Source organism: Apteryx rowi, unplaced genomic scaffold (genome assembly GCF_003343035.1).
Source record: "Apteryx rowi isolate R43461 unplaced genomic scaffold, aptRow1 scaffold_7, whole genome shotgun sequence".
Lineage (NCBI taxonomy): Eukaryota > Metazoa > Chordata > Aves > Apterygiformes > Apterygidae > Apteryx > Apteryx rowi.
The window spans coordinates 6,272,849-6,283,720 of NW_020450982.1; the positions used below are offsets into that span (position 1 = coordinate 6,272,849).

The window sequence follows — 10,872 nt, forward strand, 5'->3', positions numbered from 1 at the left end:
GCCGCGTCCTGCTTTGATCCCTGCCTGCTCCCTGCCCAAGCCCTGGCTGTGCCCTCGCGCCTGGGGCTGGCGGCCGGGCTGCTATGGGGCCGGTGCAGCCTTGTGAGTTTTTCTTTATATACCCCTGTTATTTTTAACTCTGCCTACGCAAATCCCGAATCCGGAATGAGCAGCGGCCCAGGGCCAAGGGGAAATGGACATGGTGCAAATTTCCTGCCCTTTTTACCTCTCTTCCTCTATAACATACAGCAACGTTTTTCCTCCGCTGCTCAACTTTCACTGGTGCAGGAAAACCGAAAGCACCAGGCCCTGTGTGGAGCCGCGGGACCCAGAGCCGCGACGGGCAGGGTATTGCACTGGCCAAGCCGGTGTTGCGCGCTCAAAGGGGACGTTGAGCGCTGAGCGGTGCTGAGAGGTGCCCAGAGAGGTCCTGAGCTGCAGCACGTGCCACAGCCAACCCTTGCTCCTTAGCCCGGACTGCGGATGCAAAGGCCAGGCGGGAACAGGCTGCCACTGAAAACCGCTGTGGAGAGGACCTGTGCCACCGTGGCAATTCCTCCTGGGGAAAGGAGGAATTGCCATTTTCTGTTTTTTCATGATAAACAGAAAAAGGGTGTTTTTCCCAATGTGGTTGTCTTAGTAGTCTCTGAAAACAACCCCACCATGCAGTGCAGGCTGGTCGTGCCGGGAGTTTCGCAGCGGGCATTGCTGGTCGTGTGAATGCCTAATGGTAGGGCTGCACGGCACAGGGGCTGCTGTGCTCAAGTCCTCCTCCCAAACGTCGTGGTTTAACAGCTATACATCATGCACGAGCACTTTAACTACACAAGTTTCAAACAAGCCAGCTAAAAATCTCATCCTCTCTCATTTGAGCAGCTTCCATCCCTCATCCCTYGTGACACTGTATTCAGCCTCCAATTAACCCGGAGTCAGTGGGTTGGTAAAACCTCCCTTTCTCATGCACAGACTAAACCAGGGAAAGTGCCTCGCCAAAGCCGAACCAGCCCAGCGCTTGCCAGGCCTGCTCCCCGCRGGGCCACGACGTTTCCCAGCCCGCTGACATCCCATCTTGTCCCGGAGGCTCCGGGCAGGTGTGGCCGCGGGATGCGGGGCACCGCCGCGGCACAGGGGGAATAACTTTCCAGCGGGAGGTGTGGCGTGGGGCTGAGCGAACGGGCACCGCCGCGAATCACCGGCACCTCCCCGCGCGGCAGGACACGGCCCCGGCTGCACGGTACCGGGGAGCAGGCCCGCAGCCGGGGGAAGGCAGACGGCGGTGACGCTTGAGGCCGTCTAAGCGCCGGGAAAGCTGTCCTGCAGGAAGCAGGTCTGCGTGGAAGCTGTTTCTCAGGGCACGTGATTTTGCTGTTCCTCCTGTGCGGCTCTCCGCCTGCATATGCGTTTCCAGCACAAATCACCCGCCGCACAGCAGGCACGGAAAAGCCGCCCCTCCGCCACGCACGTGCCCCCCCCAGGACACACACAGCGTGCAGCGCGCACCACGCCGAGGGACACGCTCCCGTGCCAGGCGCCGACCCCCTCCCGCCGCTCGGGGCCGGCCGCACACGGACGCTGCGGGTGCGCGGTGCAGCGGGGAGGCGCGTGCACGCCGCACGCCATAGCGCATCCTCCGGCCCGCGAAGCAGGAGCGGTGGCCGCCCGGAGTCGGGAGCGAACCCCCTTGCACGGCATTACAAAAAGCCTCTTCATCGTGCTCTGGGAAGTGGCATTTAATTATCCAGCCGCCGTGTTAGTAAATAGGTTTKCAACACATTACAAAAGGGTGGATTTTTTTTTTTTCTTTCTTTTTCCAAGCCTGCTTGTGCGCTGCCCCGGTGAGCTCGTCCCCTGGGAGCACCAGTTCCAAAATAGATTTACTCCCCTGTTGGAAACAACCGAATGGGAATACAAGCTGCCTGAGCCCAAGCCCAATTCCTCCTTTTGTTCTGGGGCACCGGCAGCGAAGGGGTTAGGAGCGGAGCGACAGGAACTTGCCTTCTCTTTAATTGACCTCCGATGATGAAACAATCAACCAAACAATTTAGAAATGTGCATCCAGTGAGATCATCGGGAAAACTTCTCCGGGAAGGAGCCTGGGGAAAGGAACGTGGCGGTAATCCACCTGCTCCGGCTGCCTCGGCAGGCCTCGCTGCACGGCCGCGCGGCACCTCTCCGCCTTCCCCGCCGTGGCTTCGCGTCCTGCTGGGGCCAGAGCCGGGCAACGGGGCAGCGGGACCTGCCCCACAAGGGCAAAAAAAAAGGGGGGGGGAACAGTCCAGCCTCCCACGTGCCGCAGTGCCCGGGGGGACAAAATGAGCACAGCCGGTCCCCACGCAGCCCGTTGCAGCCAGGGTGTCCTGCCTTGGGTGCTGGACGCCGGCTCGGCTTGGCTGGGGGAGAGCTGCTTTATTGCATATCCCATCTCCTCGCTCCCAGCCTGTGGGGATGTCCCGGCACCCTGGAGCGCAGCAGGACATGAGCTACACCCCTTCCAGCTCCGGACGCYGCCGGCAGGGTCACTGCATCCCCAAGCCTGGCCTGTCTTGTCCCAGATGCCTCCCTTCGGTGTCCGGTCCCRCTCCGTCCCAGAGCCGGGCTGGCTCCTGCCCCTGCCGGGCTGGAGCCGCCTGCTCCCATGGGGTGCCCATCCTCGTTCCCAGCCCCAGCCCATCCTTGGCTGCTCATGCCCAGTTCATCCCATGCCGACACCTGCTTTAGCGCTGCCCGCCTCTGTCCCGAGGGAGGAACGAGCTGGACGCGACAGCCCGGCCCTCCCCTTGCCCCCACGCCGAGCTCCTCTCCCCAGCCGGCATTTATAGCATGGGACCTGCTCATTCCAGAGGGCCGTGGAGGGAGAACCCTCCCATCCCCCCTAGGACTGCGTCCCCGAGGATTTCCACCCACCCCRTCCCGCTGGCTGGGCTCGGACGCCCCCAGCAGCCTTTTCCCAGCCCCGGGGGACAGGAGCCACCCGGGAAGAGCTGGCACCACCGCCAGGGCTGCCCCGGCTTTCCCGGCCTGGGCGCGAACAGGCTTCGGCTCGGCATGTGGCAGGGGCTAATTTTGGCCCAAAGGGTTTCCCTTCAGCAAACCCTGCTGCCGGGGTTGTTTGGGATGCAATCTTAGCCGGAGTCTTCCTTCCTCAGCTGCCAGCGATCCGGTGCCGGGCTGCTGTGTTTGTGTTGTGTGTGCGTGTGTATGTGTATCTCCAAACCGCAACAAATATTTCATATTCATTTTCTTTCTTTTTTTTTTTCTTTTTTTTCCCTCCCCTCAGAGCTCTTGGCTGTGGTATTTAAATAGTAGGTGTGGTCCCGGCGCTCCATGCCAAAACCAACACGAGCTCCGGAGCAGATAACCCCGCGAGCGAGCGCAGCCGTGCCGGAGCCGCAGCCGGAGCCGCGGCAGAGCCCGCGCCGAGGTGGCGCTGGGYCCGGGCACGGCAAGGAGGGCACCGGGACGTCGGCGGGCAGGGGCACAAGCCGTTCATCTCCTCTGTCCTCTACCCGAACGCTTGGCCAAAGGGATCGGGAAAAGGCAAAGAGAAAGCGAAGCGAGGCCGTCCCGGCGCAGGGCCTGGCTGCGTGCAGCGCTCGCTGCTGCCTCTGCGCAGGCAGATGTTTGGGATGGACCAGGCTTGTCTTTAGGGGTTTTTTTAACCAAAACAAACCTTCTTGCTTCATTTTCCGAGTTATTTCCCATATTGCAAACAATCAAGAGGATTTTTTATTAAAAATGCTTTTCTCCCACCTCTCTCTTGTTTATGTGAAAAAAAGTTYCAAGCGAGAGCGTTAGCAAGCAGGAGGAGAAGCACCTCCAGCGCTGTCCGAGCAGCTCACAGAGACGCTTTCTTATGTCCTTATGTTTTTCTCATACGAACGAAAGCCCTGAAATATGGTGAACGTCATTTATTTCAGCATGAGTCACCCGGCGAGAACGGGCTGTCGGACCTACCCTGTTCTCGCCAGTGATGCCGGCGCACGCACGCCTGGGGACGGAGGGGACCGCGTGGGCGAGCTCCTCCTCGGCTGAGGAGCAACGGAGACCGGCCCGGCCAGGCGGGGGGAGAAACGGGGGTTTCCATGCAGCCGCAAACGCAGAGGGCGATGGGCTGGGGGCATGCGGGGCGACATCCGCGGGGGCTGCATCTGCCGGGAGCGCTGCCGTCCCGAAGCAATCGATCCGAGGAGAGCGCCGATAAACCTGTCGCTCATAAGTGCATTGCTGCGGGCCCAGAGCCCGGATCCTGCCCTCCCTTTTGCTGCAGCCCTGGTGCTTTCTGGGGACATTGMAGGTTTTTCTTGAAGTACCTGCCAAGCCTCGACGCTTCGCGACACAAGCAAAATCCCCAGGACGCTCCGAAGCTTGTGCACGGATGCACGCACGGGTGCGCGGGTGGGCAGCGACCGTGGCTGCCCTCCCATGCGTGTCCCCAGCCCCGGGCTGCCCGTGTCCCCGAGGCAGCACCCACACCAAAAAAGGATTGAGGCAGATCCTTATCGCGGCTCTCAATGCCAGAGCTACCTCTGGGGCCTGCGGAGCGGCGGCTTTCCTCGCTGGAGACCCTCTTGCAAGGCTTTGCTTCCCGCGGGGACCCTGCTRCCAGCTCTTGCAATCCGGCCGCAAGCCCTGCGACAGCGGGGCGATCCCGGGAGCGAGGGATTAGGGGAGAGCCCGAGCGCTCGTGCCGCCGGGGCACGTGCCTGGCTCTCCTCCCCGCTCCGTGTACGGCTCCGCTGGAGCAACGCCGGCCAGCCGCTGCCTCACCTCGCGCCCTGCGGGAAGTGGGGCAGCGGGGGGGCCACAGTCCTTAGGAAAGGGTCCCCAAGCGGAGACCACCACCCTGCTCGCGGCCGCCTGTGACATGGGGCRGCCGAAGGGTCCCTGGGCCACCGCCTGCCGGGGCCGTGCTGGGASATGGGGGGGAATGGGGACGATGCCCCTTTCCCCCTGCGCCGGGGTCCCGTCTCTACAAGGCTGGCTGCCTYGGCACTGCGTGGGGCTGTAACCCCAAGGGGGGCTGCCCCTTCTTGCTTAAATGTCCCATATTATTTCCCGTATTACAATTAAAAGGAATTTTTATTAAAAATGCTTTCTCCCATCTTTCTCTTTTTTTTTTACCTGAAAAAAGTTCCAAAGGGGCTTTTGGGCAGCAAAGGACTGCGCAACCCCCCCCACCATCCCTGGGGGCTGGGAGCCTGGCAGGCTCCCGGGAGGATGCGATGTCCCCCAGCCGGAGCAGCGCCCGGGGCCGTGCGGGGCCGGCAAGGACCGCGGGGCGTCTGTCCCCGCGGGGCGTTCATCCCCGAGCCGGGGGCCGGCACGCGGCAGGAGCAGCACGGCGCACCCCTCCCTGCCTCCCGGCCCCGCAGCGGCTGCGGCGCTGGAGCGGAGCCGGACGGGCACGAAGCGCCGCGCCAGCAGCACAAGGTGCACAGCGGGGCCGGGATCCACCCGGCTCGGGGCGGAGGAGGAGGGTCCTTGGCAGACGAGGTGCTATTTTAAAACCCACGGCCGAGCGGGCTCCCTGCCCGATCTGGGCACRTGTTCGGGCTACAGGCAAACAGCTCCGAGCCCAAACACTACCGCTCGCGGCCTCCATTTTCTCCGTCTCCATTTTCCCAGCTGCACCTGGGTCCCGCTCCATCGCCAGCTCCCGCATGCCGGCGAGGGGCATGTCCCGGCCGCGGCCCTCCCGTGGCTCCCTGGGGCCCCGGGGACCGCTCAGAGCCACTGGCGCTTTTCCCAATGTGGAAAAGAAAATAAGGTTCGGATGTCGCCTCCCCAGTCAGGAGAGGAAAAATCTTTCCAGCAAAACACATTTTTAACTCCTCGCCGAGCGTAACCGGCGTTGGATTCCCCAGCCCCCCCAGATTTCCAGCCAAACAGGGAATTTTCCACCTACATCAAAGCGCAACAGAGCGGTTTTGCAGGGCAGCCCCCTGACACCGTGACGGCACCCGGTGCGTCTGTGCACGTGCCTCGGTGTTTTGGAAAGGGGCAGCGACTGCGGGGGACCGTGCGGGGTGCCGTGGCCTTCCTTCCCGTCCCCACGTCTCCCGCCCCCCGTCACGCCAGTCTGGCCCCTCCTGTCTTCCCCCGGGTGCAGGCGCTTGCTGTGGGACGCAGGGGACTCGGGGGGCCTCTCCCAGGACCGCCAGCCCTAGAGCCACCTTCCCTCCCAGGGCTGTGGGAGGGATGAGGCCGGAGAGAACTCGTGACACGCAAGAGGGCGGGGGGCTGGCGGAGGCCTCCGTAATCGGGGGGATCCACAGCATGACTGAGCCCCTGTCGCGGGGGGAGCGGTGTCTGGGTGYGGGGCCGAGGGGACCTCGGGGGGGTTGGAGCTGCAAGAGCACCGTGGCCCCTGCTGCTCCCCTGCACGCATGGCCCCACGGCCCCCTTCTGCCCTGGGGCTGCGGCCGGGGCTGCGGGGGGCCCTGTGGGGCTGGGGGGGCTCTGTAGGGCTGCGGGGGCCCTGTGGGGCTGTATGGGGGCTGTGTGCAAGGCACTGCCCAGGCGGGGAGCCTGGCCCCACATCGCAGGCACTGCCCCACACCGAGCGCCCCCAGCCCTTTGCCGGCTCCGTCCCCACGGGGTCGCAGCCCAGGGGGTGGGCGGTTAAGGAGCCGTGGGGCAGCGCGTGGCCCTCCCTGTCACCCCTGCCCAAGGAGCTCGGGGGACCTCGCTGTGGGGCTGGGGCGGCGCGAGGTGCCCAGGGGACAGCCAGGCTCTGGGACGGCGCTGGGAGGGGTACGAAAGCCTTCACCGCCCGGCAGCCCGCGGTGCCCCGGGGGCCTTCCCGGAGCCCCCCGCGTGCTCCCGGAGAAATCTGGGGCTGCCGCATCCCAGCTGGAGACGGAGGCCCTGCCTCGCTCCGCGCGCTTGGGTGGATTTACGGAGCCCAGATCTCCTAAAGTGACTCAAATTCTGGTCTGACACGGTGAATGTGCTCCGACTCGCCCGCCGTAAACCGGGCTGGAGCGGGTGCTGAGCCAGCCAGGGCAAGGCCGCCACGTGGACCCGGCTCGGGGGACACCGGGGTGGCCCCTGGGCTCCGTCCCCCGCCCTCGGTGGGGGATCGCCTCTTCCAGCCCCTCTCGGAGCAGGTTTTCTGGGCCGTCAGCCCAATCTGATGCACTTCAAAGCCAGGAGAGCCGATGTGCCCATCAGAGGATGTTTGCCGCGGGCCCTGAGGCTGCAGCCGCCTGCCCTGGGGACATTACCGGCAAGCAGGGGGACTTGGGGACACGTGCGCAGGTGGCCCTTGGCTGGGGCTGGCGATGGGGACGGCAGGAGAGGTGCATTCCTCCGGGAATCTGCACTTCCAACAAATGGGCTTATTTGCGGGAATGCAAAGGCTGCTGATGTCCTGCACTTGAGGCCTCAATGGACAGATTAAGGGGCCACTCAAGCCGCCTGGGAACCTTTTTGTCTCCAGCCAGGTCTGTTTCCACCGACAATGATTTGGGGATTCTTCTCTCCTCCAAGTCCACAATTGCAGGGTCATTTGCACCTAAAATGGGAGCTGGGCCCTTTAGCAGTTTGTCTGCTCCTGATAGCGGGGCCCGGTGCCTGCTCGGGAGAGCACTAAACCCGCTGACACAATCAGCGCGCCGGGCCCCTGCAGATCAAAGGCCCTGGGCTCTCTTATAGCAGCCTCCTGGCCAGAAACCTCCCCTTGGCCACATCTCATCACTGCTATGGTGGCTGTCACACTGCTGCTGTCCCTCGGCAGGGCGCCTGGCTCCCACGAGGGGAAGGAGCCCCGGAGCATGGGGAAACCCGCTGAGAAGGGATGGAGAAGRGCCATGAGCCCTGTCCTGGTGCCGGGCATGGAGACACCTGGATGGAGAAGGGCCACCCCTGGGTGCCGGGCACAGGGCCATCACCGCTCCCTTGCACGCACCCTCTCTCGCTGTGATCTTCATCCCGTTGCAGCCCCGTTGCCGAAATTTCCAGCCCCGTGCTCAGGGCTGTGCTGGCAGCACCCCCAGGCCGTTGCAGCGAAGCACCGCGTGGCCGCTGACGTGCCGGGGGGAGAGCTGCAGCCCCCGGAGCCCGCCCGGGGGGAGGCTGCGGGGCCGGCACGGGGCAGYGGCGCTCGCAAACACCGTGACTAATGCGCGGGGTTAATAACAACATCCGAAAAGAAACTGGCTGGGGCAGCCCTGGCCCACATTCCCCGCKCGAGGGAGTGGCGGCACCCTCACGGCTTCGCAAGGTGTTCCTAGGGAAAGGAGCTGGCGGCCGGGCTGCGAACGGGCACGCCGAGGTGCCATGTACCTGCAGGGAGAGCGCGGCTCGGCCGTGCCTAACGGAGTGCCAGCGTGGGAGGCTGGGCCGGACGGGACGGCCGGCACCCCGGGGTGGGGTCCAGCTGTGGTATCCCTGGAGGCAGGCTCGCGGATTGACCAGCACCTCCTACGCTCCTGGGAAAGTGCTTTCCTCCTTGCTCATCTGCTCTGCACCCTCCCAGGGCCCCCTCCGAGCACCTTTCCTGGGCCTGGAGAGGATACCGCTCCGCAGCCCGTGGCTGCATCCATGCTACRCCCATGGGCAGGACGGGCCTGAGCAGTTTCTGCACTCGGAGGGTGTTACACCATGGGCTGGTGGTCCTATGCCTCCTGCTCAGGAGAACCCTGAAGCCCCGATGGGTCACGCTGAGCTTGTCCAGTTCTTTGTGCAGCCCTTGCCGTAGGCAGCTGCTGGAGACAAGCTCCCAGCCCGGATGGGTTTCTGGCTACGGCTCTCCTGGTGTCCATGCACAGCAGTGTTATTCCCGGCCTGCCAGAGGATCCGTGTGGAGCTCAGGGATGGAGGCAAGGAGACCTGTGTGGCAGCATGATGATGCTGGGAACACCAGCTTGGCGCCCGCCGGGGCGCTGGCCGCAGCTCCCAGCCGGCAGTCGCCTCTCACAGCAAACACAGCTGCTTCCCCATCCTTCTCCAGACCCCGCCGCTGTCGTCGGCGCTGGTGCCAGTGACTGTTGCCATATGGCGCTGATGTGTACACAGCGCATGGGTATGCACGGCACTCCAGAAGCGCTTGCACCATGGGGCTTCCCAGCCTCCGTGGGATCCAGCGCCAGGCAGCTGTTTGCACCTTCTTGCAAGGAGCAGGGAGGGGGAAACCAGGCGCCCGCGCCGGGGCCAGGGCCTGGCAGTGCCCCGTCCAGCCCTTGCGCCTGCAGCAAGCCCAGCACCCTTGTCCTAAACTGACCCTCCACAGCCTCAAAACCAGGTAGCTGTTGTGTATTCGCCATGCTGCAAGCTGCCTGTCTGTGGATCTTTTCGTCCGTCTCAGTGTCTCCCCACACTGGGGGTGGGGGGCACCCCGTTTTGCCRTGTCTCCTGGCTGCTCTGTGCCATCCCAGGTGAACGGTGAGCGCAGCGGGATGCTGGGYGGCTGCGGCAGTCCCAGCCCAGCAGGGAAAGCTGGAGGTGACTCACTCGCCCGCACTGGCCCTGCCTGCTGGGCGATGGCTCCCCGCACCCCGTCCCGCCACCGCGCGGCCCCCTGCCCTCTCCCTGCGGCAGTGGCAGCCCCGGGCCCCAGTCCTCTGGGACGCTCGGGGGTGCTGGCGGAGATGGCCTGGGACAACCAGGCTGGTGGTGACTCAGCTCCTGCCTGCCCCTGCATGCTGGGAGCCCGTTCCTGGCACCCACCAGCGCTTCCAGCCGAGCCTGGCTGCTCCGGCAGCTCCTGGCAGCTGGGATGAGGCTCCCTGCTGCTGCAGCCCTGGCAGGATTTCCCAGGAGCCCTGGAGATGGACAGACCCCATGAACCCCCCAGCACAGGCTGGGCTGTCCTGCCATCTCAAGACACCCAGGTTCCCGATGTCACCTTGCTGCTGTCCCCTGGCCTGGCAGTGATGGAGCCGACGCAGGGGACAGGAGCAAATCCCCCCTCTTCCCACGCTCTGGGAGCAAGATGCACCCAGTCTCCTCCCGTGGGGTCCCTCCGTCCCTCTGCTCCCGGGTGGTGCAAGGGGCAGAGGAGCTGAGGCATCACCAAACACAAAATTCCCACAGGGATGGGGACAGCCCTTGCCGGAGAGGGGAGCCCTTTCACGGCTCTCTCTGGCCCCAGAGGAGCACCTGAGGGTAAGCCGAGCCTTGCAAAGCCAATGCCTCGCAGGGCTGCACGGGGCTTGGAGCGGTGTGCGGCATCCTGAAGAAGGGACACAGGGAGGTGATGGAAGGTCACATCAGGATGTATCCAGGCAGCGAGCCTGTTTCAGGGAAGGGGGCTCTGAGTTGCCAGTCCCTCCTGTGCTGGTGAGGTGCAGGGACACATCCCTAAAGAGTTGTCCCCTAGGTCCCAGCAGGACCAAGCCATAAAAAAGGAGGCTCCTCCTCCATCCTGCAATGGGACTGGCACCGGGCAGCCAAAGATGGAGGGGCCAGCCCACGCCCCCGGGAGTTCAGGCAGGGATGCAGGCAGCAGGCGGGTGGGGAGGGGACCGGCTTTGGAAACCTCTGCGGGAGGTTATGCAGGGGTTAGCTCCTCCGTTCGGCTGCTGCAGCAAGCGGGCGCGGGTGCCTGCCGCGGTGCAATGGTCTCCTGCCAGCGTGCAGCGTGCTCCGGTCTTGCTGCAGCCGGCGTGGTAACAAGCCCACRAGCAATCCCTGAGCACACAGGGCCCGAGCCCCCAGGCTGACGGCAGCAGGGACGTGATGGCGCAGGGAGCGTTTGTGCCGAGGGTCTGCTGCAGTTTGGATCTCACCCAACAGAGCTTTGGTGCGGTGCGAATGTCCACCCTGGGAGGGGGTCCCTGGGGCATGACATGGCTCTGGGAAGAGTGTGCCCTTGGCATGGTGGGGGGCATTTCCAGGGATGTGCTTGGCCCAGCCGGAGAGGGGCTGGCT

General features: G+C 64.4%; 1 long non-coding RNA gene across 1 annotated transcript; it reads right to left on the reverse strand.

Moving 5' to 3' along the window:
- Window positions 1-1,712: 1,712 nt before the first annotated feature.
- On the reverse strand, window positions 1,713-3,218 carry LOC112975988. The gene is made up of 2 exons (XR_003256838.1): window positions 2,905-3,218; window positions 1,713-2,093 (listed from the first exon to the last, which is right to left on the reverse strand). It is a non-coding gene; the product is annotated as an uncharacterized LOC112975988 (long non-coding RNA).
- Window positions 3,219-10,872: the final 7,654 nt, after the last annotated feature.